Source organism: Diabrotica virgifera, chromosome 2, assembly GCF_917563875.1.
Source record: "Diabrotica virgifera virgifera chromosome 2, PGI_DIABVI_V3a".
NCBI lineage: Eukaryota > Metazoa > Arthropoda > Insecta > Coleoptera > Chrysomelidae > Diabrotica > Diabrotica virgifera.
In genome coordinates this window covers 67,117,583-67,134,731 of record NC_065444.1, presented here as the reverse complement: position 1 = coordinate 67,134,731, position 17,149 = coordinate 67,117,583, and the positions used below count along the sequence as shown (strand labels likewise).

The 17,149-nt window shown below is 29.8% G+C and overlaps 1 protein-coding gene across 1 annotated transcript in view; it reads right to left on the bottom strand.

Annotated features, from left to right (window-relative positions):
- LOC126880053 (tissue inhibitor of metalloproteinase) overlaps positions 1-16,871 on the bottom strand; it is a 230,098-nt gene extending 213,227 nt beyond the window's left edge. The window contains exon 1 of the mRNA XM_050643706.1: positions 16,814-16,871. The gene's annotated coding sequence lies outside the window, so the exon portion shown is untranslated. The remainder of the gene's footprint in view (positions 1-16,813) is intronic.
- Positions 16,872-17,149: the final 278 nt, after the last annotated feature.

Below are 17,149 nucleotides of genomic sequence, written 5' to 3'. Positions count from 1 at the left end.
CTCGAAAGTGAATACTTTCAATGGCAATGATGATTGCCAACCTTTGTCGTGGAGATAGCACGTAGAGAAGAAGATAAAATATAAACTTATTTTTATTAAATTTAAATAAAAATGTTAATTCTCATAACTGCTTTTAACTTATTCATAATATATACTTGTAATTATGATGACACTAAAGATCAGTGATCTATTTATAGGACGGGTGAAATTTCAAAAATGCAGAGATATAAAACCATTTCCTAAATATTTCCATAATAAGAGCAATATTACTGATCATTATTAAGATGTATACCTAACTACCTAAGTAATATTTTGAAAATTGAAAAAACTAATTTGGGCGTGGGTATGGTATGCTTGCATGTAAAGCATGATTATTAGTTTTAAAATATTTAGGTAGATAACTGCACTCCCTGTATACATGAAAATCACAACCAATAACTCGTTTGCTAAAGATTCCGATATAATCTGATCCGGAATTTCAAGGATATCGCTAACATTTTTCGTTTATGGTATGTCTCAATGTCAAAGAATATTGGTCCTATTCATTTCAAGAAAGAAAATTTCAAGAGTGTCTGCTTCAATATAATCATCACATAACCGTTTAGTTATTTCCGTTAGATTTTTACATAAAATGATTTAATATACCATTAATTGATCGACCAAAGGAGGTCCTAATGAGCCTGTTGTTAATTTTAAAGCTATAGTAAAGTTAATGACTATTTTCCACATAATTTTCTGAGACTGCACCGATTTGCACGAAAAGGCTATATATAGGTTCTAATTTTTCAAACGGTTTTTTACAAATTAGTCAAAAAATATATACCTATGTTATCAGAAAATCATTCTTATAAAAATGTACCTTATAAAAAAACAAAACGAATGGTATAGCTCTCATAGAAATGAAGAAATAGCTTATTGAAAGTGAAACGCCAAAATTAAAAGTTCGAACGGAGAATATGTAGAAACCAATGCATCTTTCATGCAAAACTCATTGAATCTTTTTTTGTAGTGCTTGAAAAAATCTTTGTTTTAATTTTTTTATCTCTAAATAATCTTTAAGTCTCTAACACCAGTCCTAAGACAGTTAAGAAATCCACAATACGTGAAACCTAATTGCCACCCTAATTATAAATAATCGTTACCCCATTATTAATTAATTAATCAAAATGTTTAGTTTTGAAAAAAACTGAGTTTGAAGTGAGCGAAAGATTTTTGTATTTTTACAAAAAATTAACTTTTCCAAATAAATCTAATACATTGGGCATAAGTAGGTACGGAAAATTTTGTAGAGAACAAAATTGTAGGTGTTGTTTTTCTATATGGAGTCGCATACAGTGCGCTGGGATAAGTGTTACACCCCCCCCCCTTATTAACTTATTTATTTAACTTATTTTTATTTTTAGCAAAACGCTCGGACAGCTCGATTTTTAAAATAATCATAGTATTTATTATAGCATCAATGTTTCGAACTTTACGCGATCCCTCTTCAGGTGACAGGCATAACTTTGATTTTTTTAAATGGGAAAGTACATCATGTGAAAAGATTTTGAAATACTGATTACAAAAATGTATAATACTTTAATCCTTTTTAAGAGCGTAGGCGCAAAATTTCGGTCGAATTATTTTTAAATGCATTAATTTTTTTAGAATCCTAAGAAAACTGATAGGTATTTTTGAAAAATTTAAACGCAGAATGAAATATTACAGTATTATCGAGGGTCGAGAGTCCCTAAGAACTTCTATAATGTTTATTTTAATAAGTCACAGAGGTGAAAAAAGGAGAAAATTTAGTCTGATTTTTAATTTCAAATATATCATTCAAAAGAAACTTTTTGTTCAGTCTAAGGGATTTTTGGCCCTCCGTTGTAATGTAATCTTTCATTCTGCGTTTAAATTTTTCAAAAATACTTATTAGTTTTCTAAGAATTCGGAAAACATTAATGCATTGAAAAAGAATTCGACCGAAATTTTGCACCTACGCTCTCAAATTGGAATAAAGTATTATACATTTTTGTAATCAGCATTTCAAATGCTTTTAAATGAGGTGTAACATGATGTACTTTCCCATTTAAAAAAGTCAAAGTTATGCCTGTCACCTGACGAGGGATTGCGTAAAGTTTAAAACATTGTGCTATAATATATTCTGATTATTTTAAAAATCGACCTGTCCGAGCGTTTCGCTTAAGTGTTAAAAATAAATAAGTTAATAAGGGGGTAACACTTATTCCAGCGCACTCTATAGATTTGTATTTATTTGAAAAAAAGGGAATTTTTTATAATATGTACAGCTGGTTCCAAAAAAAACTGATACGACTCTTAAAGCGTATTTTGTAGAAAATTGAGCAGTGTACTCTTTTCTTCTTCTTTTTGTTGTTGGTCTCGTTGGAAGGCAATTACCAGCACGATTTATAGGGGATCTTGATGTAGTCTGGCTCTAAGCCATGTCAAAATCGCTGACTATGTTCTTGTAAAAAGCTTTTGATGAGGTGTGATATAATGAATATGAGTTTAATTATATTTCATTTATTATATTGTGAAGGACAAATACTTATTATTTACATACTGTCACTGTCACTGCCAAATCTTAAAATTTGTCAGACAACTTCAACCTCAAAAAATGACTGTTTGTTTATTATTTGTCTGTCATAATAAATATAATATAATGTCAGACCAATCATACACTGCTCAAAATGATCAAATCTTACTAAGAGTCGTATCAGTTTTTTTAGGAACCAGCTGTACAAAAATTCTCTCACCATAATAGAAATTACAGTGATTATTTCAGTCATAGAGATTTTGACTTAATGGAGAGGAAATAGAACAAGTAGACCATTTCCAATACTTAGGCGTTACAATTGAAAATAATGGAAGGCAGGACAAAGATGTTGAAGAGAGAATTAGTAAAACATCCAAACTGTTCCATGCAATAAAAATTAGCTTCTTAAACAAGAAAGAAATTACAAGGAAAACCAAACTAACTGTTTTTAAAACCATATACAGACCAGTTCTTGCATACGGATGCGAATCATGGATATTAACTAGAAGAATAAATAGTAAGATACAAGCCCTAGAGATGAAGTATTTACGAAGAGTTAGGGGAGTGACAATGGAAACAGAATAAGAAACACAGATATACGGACAGACCTTAAGACGAAGTCAGTACTTGAGTATATTGAAGAAAAACAACTAAGCTGGTGGGGACACATGAAAAGAATGAATGACAACGTACCGGTGCAGAAAATATGGGAAGCTGGGATACAAAAGAAAAGAAGTAGAGGAAGACCTAGAGAAGATTGGGATACAGCAGTCGCAAAAATCATTCAAAGGAAGGAGAAAACAATAGCAGAAGCAAGAAGATTAGTACACAACAAGAAACAATGGTCAACATTTGTACACACGAGAAAAAAGTGCCAGTCCCGACACTGAAAAGTAAAAGGGACTCAAAAGACTATATACAGGTATATAAAAATAAAAATTTCAGCGATTTTTTTTAATAATTTTAATTTCCAATCTTGTAGTAAGATTTTTCATCACGTGTTTAATTCTATCCAATCAGATTCCATCAGACTCAAGACCTGCGGGCTCTCGTGTCTATTGCCAGGCAACAAGTTTTCGAAAAATTGTCGCATTATGGTATTCTCACTCTCTTCTGATATTAATGTTGATTATTTCATTCATAGAGATTCTGACCAATAGAAACCTACAAGAATAAAAATTGCAGCGATTATTTCATTCATAGGAGATTCTGACCAATAGAAAGTTACAGAAATCTGAATTAAATAGATAATTTTTGATAATCTCCCGTCGTTAAGTATATTACGTCAGATGCCCTTCGTTGCTACGAAAAAATACATTCAGTGACATTAATGACAATTAATGTTTTAAAAATTATAAAAGTGATGACTTTCAATCGTCAAATATTTATAAAAACTGTGTGTTTAATGGTACTTACATAAATAAATTACAATAAAATTTTGGTTTTGAACAGTTTTATTCATGAAATAATCGCAACAAATTGCACTCGACCTCTGAAATTAATATAGAATTTTTGCTCTCGTGACACTTTGACATAATTTCACTCGCCTTCGGCTCGTGAAATTAAAACTGTGAAAGTGTCACTCGGGAAAAATTCAATAATTTCAGAGCTCTTGTGCAATTACTACTGATAATTTTCGATCATTTCCCGTCGTCAAGAATTTTACGTCAGACGCCCTTCCTTGCTACGCAAAAATACATTCAGTAACATTAATGACAATTAATGTTTTACAGATTGTCACAGAGAACAACAAGAAACAGGTTTGGCAAATATTCAGGCGAAGATGTCAATAAAATATTAAAAATCTAAACGGGAACTGGTGTATGTTTTCAAAAGACTGATAGTGTGTAAATAAATTTATTAAATCAGCTAAGTACTTTCAGCATATTAATGCCATCATCAGAGCTATCCTATAAAAAGACTAAGTTGAAAAAACTTATTCATAAAAAATTATAAAGTGAAACTTACGTCTTATAGGTGTAAAAACCTCAAAAGAAGAGAAAACTTCGAACAAACACATTCTATGGTTTAAAATAAACCCAGGGATATAACCACTGGTTAGGGTAAAAACCCTTAAATGTTTAAAAAATCACATTTAATGTGTTTTTATAAAATGGCTACCATTCTTACAAACAACAGCTGTTACTGACAATATTCAAAAACGACAGGCTGCTGACGGAAACAATAGTTCCTAGCGACATCTGTGTTATTAAAATTATTTAAGAGGATCGGTACGTATTTTCGGCTGCAATGCTATTCAAATGGGGATTAATTTTTTTCGAATCCTGAGAAAACTAATAAGTATTTTTGAAAAATTTAAACGCAGAATGAAAGATTACGTTATTAGCGAGGGCCGAAAGTCCCTGAGAACTTCTATAATGTTTATTTTAATAAGTTACAGGGGTGAAAAAACTAAGAGAAAATTTAGTGTGATTTTTAATTTCAAATATCTCATTCAAAATAAACTTTTTATTTATTCTAAGGGACTTTCGGCCCTCGGTAATAATTTAGTCTTTCATTCTGCGTTTAAATTTTTCAAAAATATTTATTGGTTTTTTCAGGATTTGAAAAAAATGAACACAATGCCGTGGTAATATTTTCCAAATCTGTCTTTGTCTTACAACGCACTCAACCGAATATAATATTGTCAGCATATATTCTCAGTCAGACACTGACAATCAGTGACAATTTTAAATATTTGACATTGCATCGGGAATATTTTGAGAAATTGATTAAATATTATTGATATATAGTGTATTTGATAAATAATTGATTTAAGACGTGAACTTAATAAAAAGTTATTTATTGTGTATTATTTGTGGAAGATCCAAGCAGAGAATACATCAGATATATCCTGTGATCCAAGTATTTTGTTGTTAGAGATGTTCAAAATTGTAAGCGTTCCAAAATAACAACATATTATTAAAAAATCACTTTAACACTTTTCCTCTTTTCTCGATTGATTATTAGTTTTTGTTGTACAAATAAATTATTACAATCACTGAAAACATAGTTAGTGAAAAAATTATCACATTTATTAACTGAATTAATAATTTACAATTATAAAAATAACAGTTATCCAAGAACATTCAAAAGCCATCTCTTTAAATTAATTATGACATTTTCAAGTAGAATGACATTCTAGTAATGTTTACATATCCACACCAGTGTGAATTTTACTACAAGTAATTTGCCGTGTAAAGACAGAAAAAGTAGGGATACACGTAAAATATTTGCTAATTATGTACCCATAGCCTTAAATTTTTTTTTGAAAATGACTAAGTTGTCATATGTAGGTTACTAATTGGTATGAAGTTAAAGTTAATATGAAAAACTGCAGTTAAATTTAAATGACAATTGTTAAGTTTAAAGTAAAGTTAAATGTGAAAATAATCAAATTATCAAAGTATTATTAATTATTAAAAAACCAAACAACCAGTCAGTTCTGACCAAATATAGAAGTGAGATAGATGAAAACCAAGGAGAAGCACCGTTGGACAAGCTCAGAGTTCCAAAACTGTTTGAAAACAATATTATTATTAAAAGGAAAATCGAAAATATTTACTTATTGTAATCAATGACAGAAAATTCAAATATGTTATAAAGTAATGTTCAAAAAACTAGAGCAATTGTTGGGCATGCTGAATATAACAGTATTAAAGAAACTTCTTAAAGATTGGATCAAATTTACAATTTAATTGAACCTGGGTGTTAACACAATTTTGAGGATTTCTTTTTAATTCCCTGCTAATTTCTAAGCCTTCTAATAAATTCATTTTTGTATAGTTGTTAATGGGTATACTATGTAGAATCCTACTATCTCTTTGGGGACTGAAGTTATGTTTAGAAGCATGTAAGTGATTGCCAAAACTAGATTTGTCAATCTTAGACAAATGTTCTTTGATGCGTGTTTCCAAAGGTCGCATAGTTCTCCCCACATAAGTAACAGGGCAGTCTCCACAGGACAATTTGTATATACCACTTTTTGATGTTTTTCCAATTTTATCTTTGGTATGAGAAAAAATAGATTTGATATTTTCCTTACATTTGAATGATAGTTTAAGGTTGGGGATGTTATTTAAGATTTTGGCTATATTATCTGAAGGATAACCTATGTATGATATTGATCTATACATAACTGCTGTAGTGGAATTGTTAAGGACAGAATTGTAAGCTAGGGATCTATTCCTTTTACTCCTTAATTTGTTGAGGTTGTTATCAACTATAGTAGAGGAATAACCATTACTATATGCAAGTTGTTTGATAATATCTAATTCTGAATTGAAATTAGTATCTGATAATGGTAGACTAAGTAAACGATGGATGTAGCAATAAAAGGAAGCCATCTTCTGTTGAAAAGGATGGTTAGAAGATCTAGGGATGGTATGGTCAGTCTGAGTAGGTTTTCTAAAGACTGAAAAAATTAATTTACTGTCCATCCTAGTTAAAGTAAGGTCTAGAAAATTTATAGACTTGTTGGACTAGGTTTCTAGAGTGAAATTTATAGCTGGATGTAAATTGTTGAGCAAATAAAGAATATTTTCAGCATCTGTAGAATTGCCATCTATAATAGCCAATACATCATTAACATACCTGAACCAGTATAAGATTTTTTGGAAAGAGTTTTGGTTCGAAGAATTATTATTAAATATGTTAACCTCGAGGTTGTTAAGAAACAAATCTGCTAGCAAAGGTGATAAAGGATTACCCATTGCCAAGCCTTGTGCTTGTCTATAAATAATATCGTTAAGAGGATCGGAACGTATTTTCGGCTGCAATGCAATTCAAATGGGGATTCATTTTTTTCGAATCCTGAGAAAACTAATAAGTATTTTTGAAAAATTTAAACGCAGAATGAAAGATCACGTTATTAGCGAGGGCCGAAAGTCCCTGAGAACTTCTATAATGTTTATTTTAATAAGTTACAGGGGTGAAAATCTAAGAGAAAATTTAGTGTGATTTTTAATTTCAAATATATCATTCAAAATAAATTTTTTATTTATTTTAAGGGACTTTCGGCCCTCGGTAATAATTTAGTCTTTCATTCTGCGTTTAAAATTTTCAAAAATATTTATTGGTTTTTTCAGGATTTGAAAAAAATAAACACAATGCCGTGGTAAAATTTTCCAAATCTATCTTTGTCTTACAACGCACTCAGCCGAATATAATATTGTCAGCATATATTGTCAGTCAGACACTGACAATCAGTGACAATTTTAAATATTTGACATTGCATTGGGAATATGTTGAGTTATTGATTAAATATTATTGAAATATAGTGTATTTGATAAATAATTGATTTAAGACGTGAACTTAATAAAAAGTTATTTATTGTGTACTATTTGTGGGAGATCCAAGCAGAGAATACATCAGGATAATATATTCTGTGATACAAGTATTTTGTTGTTAAAGATGTTCAAAATTGTAAGCTTTCCATAACAATATATTATTAAAAAATCACTTTAACACTTTTCCTCTTTTCTCGATTGGGTATTAGTCTTTGTTGTACAAATAAATTATTACAATCACTGAATACATAGTTAGTGAAAAAATTATCACATTTATTAACTGAATTAATAATTTCCAATTATAAAAATAACAGTTATCCAAGAACATTCAAAACCCATCTCTTGAAATTAATAATGACATTTTCAAGTAGAATGACATTCTAGTAATGTTTACATATCCATACCAGTGTGAATTTTACTACGCGTAATTTGCCGTGTAAAGACAGAAAAAGTAGGGATACACGTAAAATATTTGCGAATTATGTACCCATAGCCTTAAAGGTGAAGAAATCTTGCGATAAACAAAATTTAAGTAAATCCAACAAGTGAGGAATTGAAACTCTATTAATATTACTTTTAATAAGTAAATTCTCCACTATAGGAATGGTTTCATCTCTAGGTACATTAGTAAACAAATTACTTACATCAAAAGAAACTAGAAAGAAGTCTCTAGGTAAGTTTAAAACTGACAGCTTATTTACTAAATCAGTAGAATTTTTGACAGAATAAGAAGGTTGTAAAGTTATTGTAGATTGTAAAATGGAATTAATGAATTTAGACAATGTAATAACTGGTATGTTGTAAAAGCTAACCACTGGTCTCATAGGAACATTCGGTTTGTGAATTTTTGGTAAACCGTATAGTCTAGGTATTTGAGGATTTGACAAAATGAAGGTTTTTTCTTTCGTTTTATGTAATTGTAGGAAATCTTTATGTTTAGATAAGGTATTTTTTAGGTTAGTGATTAATTTATTTAGAGGATTTCTATCTAAAATGTCAAAAACTCTTCAGTTTTCTGAACATAATCACTATGATGCATGATGATGAGGCAGTTGCCTTTGTCAGCTTTAGTTATGATGAGGTTATTACTTTTCAGTTTGAAGGATAATTGTCTAATCAAATGGAGTTGTTTAAAACATTTGGTTTTAATGTTATTAACATTGTTATTAAATTTGATCAGATCTTTTTGTAAAGAAAGAAAACAATTGCTTTTCAAGTTAGTTTTAGAAATGTTGTCTAAAGGTAAGCTTTCTATAACGGTATCAATATCAACTGAAAATTCCTCAACCATTTTATTGTTAAAAGGTACTAGAGTAGAGAATTTTAAACCGTTGGACAGAAAATCAAGTTCTTTATTAGTGAAAGAGCAAGTTGACAAGTTAACTGTACGTTTGTGAAATCTAAACTTAAATGAACCCATCAATCTATTAGTGTTTTGACTATTACTGTTGAGATTATTTTTCTTTTTTATCAAATTGTGAAGCTTGTTATTTACTCTATTGAATTTAGACTGTTTTATGTACTCTAAATTATCTAAATGATTAGCTATGGAATCTCTGAAATTATCAAACGGAACCTCTCTTACAATGTTGTCATAAAGTATTTTAAGCTGAACATTAATCTTATCTAAATGTGCATGATGTTTACAAAGTTCTTTTTGAAGAAATTTCCTTTCTATTTGTGACTTAAAATTAAGAGTAGCAGTGGAAGGTACCTTACATTTTGCAAAAGTTGGTGTAACTTTGAATTTAATGCATTTGTGGATGAACCAAATGTCGATGTTCAGCAACTCTCTCTTCTTTGACAGTCTTAGGTATTTACTAAAGTCAACTACCATACTGTAGATAATGAATAGAAAAAGACTGTTTGACTTGTACACAGTTCTATATAAATCTAAACGGGAACTGGTGTATGTTTTCAAAAGACTGATAGTGTGTAAATAAATTTATTAAATCAGCTAAGTACTTTCAGCATATTAATGCCATCATCTTTTTATAGGATAGCTCTGATGATGGCATTAATATGCTGAAAGTACTTGGCTGATTTAATAAATTTATTTACATACTATCAGTCTTTTGAAAACATACACCAGTTCCCGTTTAGATTTATATAGAAGTGTGTACAAGTCAAACAGTCTTTTTCTATACAATAAAATATTAGTTAAAATGATTTAAAATTGCAGTTTATTCATGAAATAATCTTACCAAATTACTTCTTGTTTTGCCCTCGTGACATAATTTTAAAACTGTCAAAGTGTCACTCAGGATACAAATTTTAGAGCTCTCGTGTAATTACTACTAATACATTTTGTTTGATGATTTCCCGTCATCAATATTTTGACAGATGTCATAGCCACATAGTCAAATTTTGGTGAAAATCGGTACAGGCTCCGCAAATGATATTGTTAGGCTGTATTTTAATCATTGACTGGAGTATTAGAGAAAAATTGCTTATTGATCAATACTACATAATTACTAATCATGTTGCAATGTTAATGGGCATCTTAATTCACGATAAAAATTCACACAGCATATTATACGGTGCTAGTCAAAAGTCCGTAACTCCGCCCCTCGTATCTTTTAAACGGTTATACCTATATTAGTGAAATTTAGAGGGAGGAAATAAACGGAGGTAAGCTTCTTAACTAGTCATGACAGGTGACGTAATAGAGACAGATGACTTTACAGCGCCACTGTGACAGATAATTTTAAATGGGACCTTATGGCAAGTGATACTTCGTTTGAAAGGTATTAAAAATTTTGTTTGAGTTTAAGTTAATTATGATGAATAAGGGCCAGTTGTTCAATCAAAGGTTAACTCATGGATTAAGTAAACCATGATTAAATTTAATTCGAAGATTATTTCTAATTAAGTTGTTCAATGCAGGTTAACTTTCGGATTTATTAAACCCAAATACTGAAGCAGTGACAATGTTGCCAGTTATTAATTAACGCCTTGGAACAAATTTTATCATGATAATTGTACCGAAAAATAATTGTTCTGTGGTATAAACGATGGTGTTCATGACTTTTGACGCAATGACGCCCCCATGTCAGTGATTATTTTCGTGTTTTAAATTTAAATTTCAAAAAATGGAATAAAAATAATAAAAAAAGATAACTACGAGCTTTACGGCTGATGAAGAAGAAATATTAATATCTTTTGTTAAAAAATATAAACATATTCTCGAGAATAAGAAAGTGATGCAGTTACAAATTACGAGAAAATGAAAATCTAACTAGTTTGTCCTGAAATCGGGTTTGGCCGGTAATTTGATATATTTTTAATTAACTATTATAAATAGTTTACCTATTTGTAGGATGAGCTATCCTGTCTCTTATACGATCAACAATCATAAAAACTATTTCCTTTGGTACACGAAATCTATTCAAAAACTATTATCTGACCACTTATGAACATGGTTTTCTTTTACTCGAAAAATAGAATTCTTTCGTAGAGGAAGAAATTATATTAACAACAGCTAAGAAGTCTTCGTCTTCTCCATCTTCAAAATCAAAGGCACCATTATTAGCAATAGCCATCATTATATGTAGACACTAAATATAGATTATGTTAAATCTTATAACACAATATATTATAGTGCAATAACTATGGTTGTTTTATTCTGGAATTTTCTTGACAATATTTAATTTAAAAACAGAAAATAAGGTTACAAATCTCTAGTTAGCACCGTTAATCCTTCGTTTTTGGGCGATTAAGATAATCTCTGGTTAACAGATGGTTAAGTGTTAAACTTGCATTGAACAACGCAATATTACGTTTAATTGAAGATTATTTTTAATCTGAAGATAATCTCCAATTGAACAATCGGGCCTTAATGAAATAAATATAAAATTGTAGTTTCGCATTTAATTAATAAAAATTCAAAATTCCGCCTATGATTACTTGTCAAAAAGGTTGACGTTGACGTAAAAACTACTAGAGAATTGAAAAACGTCAAATTTTTTGGCAAGAAAGTCATAGGCGGACATTTCAATTTTTATTAATTAAATGCGAAACTATAATATTATATTTATGAGGTATCACTTGCCATAAGGTCCTATTTAAAATTATCGGTCACAGTGGCTCTGTAACGTCATCTGTCACTATTACGTCACCTGTCATGTCTAGTTAAGAAGCTTACGTCCGTTTATTTCCTCCCTCCAAATTTCGGTATTATACGCTGTGAGCTCGTACGTAGAGGGGATATTTACAAATTCGCGAGCGCCAGTAGTGACAAGTCTGTAAACCTTTACCGGAAATTTGACATAAATGTCAAAGTGATTAATTTATAATTAAAATTAAAAACATTAATTATAAAAAATATTAGTTGGTCAAAGCTGTGGTATATATTATTACCTTAAATATACTTACGTTTTAAATACTGAATTTAAATTTTTTTAATGTTCCGTAATATGTAATTATAAATTAATCTATTAATCTTAGCGCCATCTACACGATAATTGTGAAAGTATCCGAAGTAAGAAATTCATATTTTATCAATAGAACGTCAAAATGATTAGCAAAATCTTAAAAAAATCGATTACAATTTAATTACTTTTTTGCGTTGTAAATATTAAGCGAAAACAATTAAATAATAAATTTAAAAATTACCGGTGAAAGTTGAATTAGTAGTCCGCTAGGAGCGACACCTGCGAAGCTCAGAGCGTATAGGTATAGCCGTTCAAAAGTTACGAGGGGGGTACGGACTTTTGACTAGCACTGTATATAATAAATTCAGAATAAAATGTAGTAAAAAAACTTGTGCGTATTTTACCTGGTTCTTTACCTGATTACGCAATATCCTCAATTTTAGTATATTTATTTTTCGTACAGGTTACTTAATTTTTGTTAAAAAAATATTTATTTTAGTAAATCACTAACATCCTAAACAAACAGTGACGTAACTTCATTTTTTGACCAAATACAAGTGATTCATCTCAGGTTTCACTGTTCGTAATGCTAATTTTGTTTGTATAAATCCACCTCACTGCACATTCTTTGTTTGGGAACTGTTCAGAATTAAAAATTTGTCTGTGTTTTGGTTTATACTTTATTTTTTAACAAAATAGTCAAATCACGCTTTCTTTTTATTTTAATTTTGTATTACATTTTTTAAAAATGTCGACAATGAAACTTCTAGACAAAATAATCTCGTTACCTATCTATAGAAAGGGACAAAATCTACCAAAATACCTTAACTATAAAACTTTTAAGACATTTATTATAACGCAGAATTAACATTGAAAATCATTTTTAACCTGATAACATTTGAATTAAATTAGGCTAAAAAATTATATAAGTAACATTGACTATAAGAAATGGAGGCAGAAGTATTTACAAGTCGGGTCTAGAGCGGGAGGATCAACAATAATTGACCATTTGGTTCACTGAAACAAGCTAGCATATAATCAAAAAATCCATGTTGATTTAAATACAGCGTACGATAGCGTCCCTTTAAATAATCTCTGGGAAACCGTACAACTCTCTAACATCAATATCGAATTAATAAAAGCAATAATGGGGCTTTTCATCGATTGTCATTTGTTTGGAGCTTCTGTAATGTGTCACATATATTAATATATCTACGTCATACGTCTTTGGTTTGTATCATTAGTATATAGCAATAACGTACGACGTAGATATATTTGTGATGAAATTTGGTATGTGGGATTAGAATAATATTTGGAACAACTTGTTCAAATAACTTTTTCCGATATCTGTAATGCAAAGCAAAATATCGGTAATTTACCGTGTTTTTGGATTCGCAGTAGACCGCTTTAAGAATTAAAAAAATTCAGTTAAGTATCTTGAAAAATGTGAACCTTCAACCTGAATGGACTGCAAAACTTCAAATCTGTATTTATTTTGATATGCATATCTACTTACAGAGATATAATTGTTAACAAATAAACGACACAAACTTTGGTAACACACTTTTACAATTAGACTAACTATTCTTAAAATGATATGATATGAAATTGTGAATTATGATGATATTATAAATCTACACGATAATTGTGAAAGTATCCGAAGTAAGAAATTCATATTTTATCAATAGAACGTCAAAATGATTAGCAAAATCTTAAAAAAATCGATTACAATTTAATTACTTTTTTGCGTTGTAAATATTAAGCGAAAACAATTAAATAATTAATTTAAAAATTACCGGTGAAAGTTGAATTAGTAGTCCGCTAGGAGCGACACCTGCGAAGCTCAGAGCGTATAGGTATAGCCGTTCAAAAGATACGAGGGGGGTACGGACTTTTGACTAGCACTGTATATAATAAATTCAGAATAAAATGTAGTAAAAAAACTTGTGCGTATTTTACCTGGTTCTTTACCTGATTACGCAATATCCTCAATTTTAGTATATTTATTTTTCGTACAGGTTACTTAATTTTTGTTAAAAAAATATTTATTTTAGTAAATCACTAACATCCTAAATAAACAGTGACGTAACTTCATTTTTGGACCAAATACAAGTGACTCATCTCAGGTTTCACTGTTCGTAATGCTAATTTTGTTTGTATAAATCCACCTCACTGCACATTCTTTGTTTGGGAACTGTTCAGAATTAAAATTTTGTCTGTGTTTTGGTTTATACTTTACTTTTTAACAAAATAGTCAAATCACGCTTTCTTTTTATTTTAATTTTGTATTACATTTTTTAAAAATGTCGACAATGAAACTTCTAGACAAAATAATCTCGTTACCTATCTATAGAAAGGGACAAAATCTACCAAAATACCTTAACTATAAAACTTTTAAGACATTTATTATAACGCAGAGTTAACATTGAAAATCATTTTTAACCTGATAACATTTGAATTAAATTAGGCTAAAAAATTATATAAGTAACATTGACTATAAGAAATGGAGGCAGAAGTATTTACAAGTCGGGTCTAGAGCGGGATGATCAACAATAATTGACCATTTGGTTCACTGAAACAAGCTAGCATATAATCAAAAAATCCATGTTGATTTAAATACAGGAAAAATCACATATTTGTGATGAAATTTGGTATGTGGGATTAGAATAATATTTGGAACAACTTGTTCAAATAACTTTTTCCGATATCTGTAATGCAAAGCAAAATATCGGTAATTTACCGTGTTATTGGATTCGCAGTAGACCGCTTTAAGAATTAAAAAAATTCAGTTAAGTATCTTGAAAAATGTGAACCTTCAACCTGAATGGACTGCAAAACTTCAAATCTGTATTTATTTTGATATGCATATCTACTTACAGAGATATAATTGTTAACAAATAAACGACACAAACTTTGGTAACACACTTTTACAATTAGACTAACTATTCTTAAAATGATATGATATTATGAAATTGTGAATTATGATGATATTATAAAATGTAAATAAAAAATGGTCAAAAAAATGGGGCCTTAAATTAGATTTTTTTGGCGGATTATTTTTGCTAGTGCAAATTTGTCTAGATATTTTACAGTTAGGTATAGCCTCCCCTATTTTAAAAATCACGAGCCGCCACTGCTAGCTACATAGTTAGGTCGAATGACCTTAGCATTACAAAAATTAAGCCATTTCGGCTACAACAATGTCGACAATAGGTCGATGTTAAAAGAATATAATGAGACTATAATGGAGTCTTCATCTCGGCTTCAAACTGGCTGCTAGATATGTTTAACATTATGTATACCAAAATACTGGAATATTTTTTACAAAATGAAATACTAATATATAGGGTGTCTAATTTAAAAAACAATAAGAACATTTTTCTTTGATCACACTGTATATTAATGGTGATCACAGCGTATATTTTATGGCTAGATTTTAAAGATATGAAATTATTTAAAAATGATACTAGAAAAACTTTATATATGAAGAAGCAACAAACCAGAGACCCTCATGATAAAACAAACTTAAGCAATTCTAGTCAAAAACGCGAAAGAAAGTTTCAAAATATAAAAATTTGGTCAATCAGTTCTTTTCTGAGAGAGCTGCTAGATGATAGAAACACTGAGTATTGTCTATGGGAAGCAATAAAAAGGCTAAATAGACCAGTAACTCATTCTCCACCCATTAAACTGGAAGACGGTAGCTGGACTAGGAGCAATAAGCAAAAGGCAGAGGGATTTGTCACATATTAAGAAAATAAATTGAAACCGCAATGATCAAATTAATTGATTATAAAATATGGCTAAACCTAATCGAAGTAACCGAAAGAAGTATCTGATTAAACAAAAACAACATTAATACGAAGAAAGTACCAGAGTATGAACTTAAACACTGGAGAATTATAAAAAATTTGCCTCGTCAAGCCATAGTAAAATTGACCAACATATAACCTCATATAGGCCAATACCACTTTTACCAGTTATGTTGAAGCTTTTTGAGAAACTGGTAAAAAGACAAAAGACTAATAATAGAAGAGAAAAACTGATTCCAAACCAACAATTAGAAGAAAAGAAAGGGTGTTTTACAATCTTTTTAGACGTCGCTAACTCTCGAAGGGATTATCTCAACAAGGACGTTGAGATGGAAGATGTAAATAAAGTTATCAAGAAGATGGCAGGTAGTCACGAACAACCGTCTATCTATAGTCATGTAAACATCGAAGTCATCCAGCTCCTTGGTAATACTGGCTTAAAAATCAAGAGTCAACCGCAGAAAACCATTTGAGATAGTGTAAAGTGTTAACTAGTGTAAAAGCAGAGTATAGTGCTGTATTGTTTGTTAGCTATAGTGCATAGTTGTTAGAAAAAATAAGAGGATAGAGATAATATCATAGAGTTAAGATCTTAGAATGTAAGATATTATGAATGTAAGTATCATTAAGCAAATTTAAGTCAAAGAATTGATAATAATTGGTCAAATGTGAGCAAGTTTCAGTCGTATAACCATAGCTTAGATGTTTAATACAAAAACTATTTTATGGACTTCACATAGCTACCTATGTAGGTAGTTAATGAGAAAAAAAAACAATCGGTTCCATGTCTATATTTTAACTTACCTGCGTCAAATTTGGAACTAACCTACGCGAAACTCGATTTGTTACACAACTCTTTTTATGAATTATACTCGAATTAATGTGAATATTATTAATTTTACCTTATTTATATACCAACTATCTTTTATACACTTTTATCTAAAAATACCTCAAATAGGAAGAACGGAAATTCTATCTGGTTTACATCTATTTAAAAAAATACCTATGATACTGATTATTCCTTAAATAGCAAATGTCGTCATACATCTAATTTTTTACGTCACTAGCTATGCCACTAGTTTGATGCAGATGAAATTTTAGAGATTATGGAAAACGCTATTACACAGATATGTGTCATGT